Source organism: Buteo buteo, chromosome 24, assembly GCF_964188355.1.
Source record: "Buteo buteo chromosome 24, bButBut1.hap1.1, whole genome shotgun sequence".
Taxonomy (NCBI): domain Eukaryota; kingdom Metazoa; phylum Chordata; class Aves; order Accipitriformes; family Accipitridae; genus Buteo; species Buteo buteo.
In genome coordinates this window covers 5,373,965-5,376,954 of record NC_134194.1, presented here as the reverse complement: position 1 = coordinate 5,376,954, position 2,990 = coordinate 5,373,965, and the positions used below count along the sequence as shown (strand labels likewise).

At 41.0% G+C, this 2,990-nt stretch overlaps 1 long non-coding RNA gene across 1 annotated transcript in view; it reads left to right on the top strand.

The window, feature by feature from the left end:
- Positions 1–2,681, top strand: part of LOC142044315 (uncharacterized) — a 23,460-nt gene extending 20,779 nt beyond the window's left edge. Inside the window, exon 3 of the long non-coding RNA XR_012654293.1 lies at positions 2,403–2,681. This is a non-coding gene — a long non-coding RNA (uncharacterized LOC142044315). The remainder of the gene's footprint in view (positions 1–2,402) is intronic.
- Positions 2,682–2,990: the final 309 nt, after the last annotated feature.

Sequence of the window (2,990 nt, the reverse complement as noted above, 5' to 3'; positions counted from 1 at the left end):
ACTGATGTTTAGCTGTCTAGGAAACCCTGCATCTCCATAGCATGGTGGTACGTGTCAGGGCACATGTATGTTTGCAGTGCACATGGCCCTTTCAGTGTGGGGACTGAACTCTGAAAATGTGATTTTGAGCGACTACATGAACTACATGAGGTCACTTACATGGCAGTTGGGAAAGGATGGTGGACGGGAGGACACCAGGTCAAGTGGAGTTTGGCCTTTCTGTAGTATAGAGGAGACATTTCTATCTGCAAGAGATGGGTATATATATTTTAAAGGCATTTTCCTTTCATTAGTCACCCAGTCAGAAGTGCAAATGAAGAGGAAGCAGTTGGGCTGTACTTGAGTTGTGTCAGCCACTGATTTTGACTACTGATTTGCTCACATCTTAAAGACCCTCATCTCCTCCTGCTGAAAGAAGTAGTGATTTCTTTCTTTGATCTCTTCCTTGGCCTACTTGTCTGTCTTGCTTTCAGGGAGAGAAAGTGAGCTGTAAACAAGCGCTTTGTTTTTCTTTGTTATCTGTTGAGGCCATAATTAGCTCCTCTTAATTTGTCTTCATTTTTGCTGTAAATTATTAAGGGTCTATAAAACTCTCATGGTTATTTTCTACATGGAATAGACATTATTTTATCTTGGGAAGGGCCAAACAGTTTTTATGGTAAGTGGTAGGCAAAATATATTTTTGTATTTCCTGTAATTGTGTGGAGCTTGCAGACGGCCTCTGGGAAGAAGCTTTTTTTTTTTAATAGAGTAGGATATGTTTGTTTGTTTTAAAACCACAAATATTTCGGTGACCCTATGGGGATATTCTCTGTTCTAAAACTAGATAAAAAGATTGTGTCTATTCATGCATTGAGATAAATGGCTCTAAACATGTGACATCTTTCTCTGTAAGTGGTTATCAAACATGGACATTTAATATTCCTGTCCTATTAATAAGTTATTCTTAACAGACTTGGCTATAACAGAAAAGAAATCCAATCTAAGAAAAATCAGATTACTATATTGCAAGTATTAATCCTACCGGTTAATGATAATCATAGCCTTTGAGACTAAGGCATGAAAACTTGGCCCGCTGATAGAAATGAGGCCAGAATTTTACTAGCAGTATTAATCTGTGGAGTTGACACCATCTGAAGAGGAATAAGGAAGAATCTTTGTGCTGAAACATTCAGCCTCCCTGGACTTCATCTAGGGCTATAGTTAACTAACCTTCCAGCGCAGTCCATGTTACGCTTGTATCTTTGAGTCTCCAAGGGTGCATTTCCACAGCAGCTGATCTAAATCAGGGGGATGTTGCAGTTCTGCTTCCTCCCTCGTGCCAGCACCAGCACTCATGGGATCATGCAAAAAACTGTTTCAGAGAGCTGAGGCAGCTAAAAACTAAGCCCTTTTTCATGATAAAATTATTTTTGGCTGTCGCAGTTCTCAAGTGGATCGCTGTCTGTTTGCACAAGCATCAAGGCTGACATGTGGGAGAAGGCAGGATCACACGGCTGGAGGGCAGCAATCCCAGCACAGATCAATTCAGACAACTGTGGAACTACATCCTGATACCGTGCCTAATACAACACTGTAACCACCGGATCAGAAGTGTCAGAATATTCAGTATACACCTTTAGAAAGGCTCCCAGGGTTGGTCTTGGAGGGAAGACTTACACTTTTCTCCCAGAGCAAGGGACCAGTAGCCTGTCTGACATGGGATCCAGGATATGATCTTGCTGGAAACCAGGTCTGATATAGTCATTTTTTATTAACCTAGTCCCCAAAACTCTCTGCTTTCCAGTACTCTAATCTGGACTTCCCATCTGTGACTCAGGATGGTAAGGTGACTTGTGACTGTGAGTTTTGGTGGCAATGTTCTTGGATGGTGTGGAGAATAGAAGAGCACAGATAGGCTTTTGAAAGCCAAGCACGGGGATATAAACCAGGTATTACATGGGGGACTTCAAGGAAGATTTTTGCAAGTCAGACTCTTTCTTTGGAGGTGCAGATCTTAAGTGTCTGACAAATGCTGCAGTGGTCAGAAATATTCTCAACCTGTGCTAACTGGTAGAGGTAATATGACCCTTTCGTAGGGAACAGTATCCTAAAAAATTTTGGAAAACATCTACGGAATTATCATTCATAGATGAGACAAGACAGACCTGCTTTTCAAGATCTAGTGCCTGAAAAAGCAAAGCATCAGAAAAGAAGGAACAGAGCAAACACGGAGAGGTGCCCAAACAGAAGAGGAAGTCTTATCATCCGAGTAAAGCCCACAGTATATTAACATATACATTTACTTAACAAAGAGGGAGAGTGGCTTGCGTACTCTATATGGGGGTGCTTTAATGCTTCATGAGTTCTTGAGGTTTGCGCTCACTTTAATATATTCGCTTATGTGGTTATTTTTTTCAAAGATTGTCTCAACGTCTAAAGGGAAACTTTCATCTCATTGTGGAATTAATGAACAAAGGAAGAAGCTACCTGAAGGGATTGTGAAATTGCCTTCACTGGAGGTTTTAGAAATGGATTAGTCAATTACCCGTGAGGAGGATTAAGTTAACCTGAGTTTCAGAAACTGTGCGGTGCAGGTGCTAACGTGCCTAGCGAAAAGTGAACTGCCCTTTTCACCTTCAAGGAAAAGAAAATTTCGCCACAAAAATTTTTCTTAGCTCCTAGATAATTTCCAACATAAACCTTAGTGGGTATAAGAAAAAAAAATAAAAAATACTGTTTCTGATGAAAAATTCAGTGTGTTGAAAAGAGTGCTGCAGTCTTCAGGCTGACAATGTTTAAGGTACTGTTAAGGTAAACCAACCAACCAAAGGAAATGCATCTCACTATTAGTCATTTCAGAGACCTTGCACACCCTTGAACAGCTCTGATTATTTCTTTAAGAAAATGCCTCCTTTTCGAGCCGGGGAGAGATTTAAGGGTGAGAAGAGGAGGCAGCAGCAGGGTTGGAAAGAGGACTGGGAAACGGCGGAGGAAACAGTAGCAGGAAA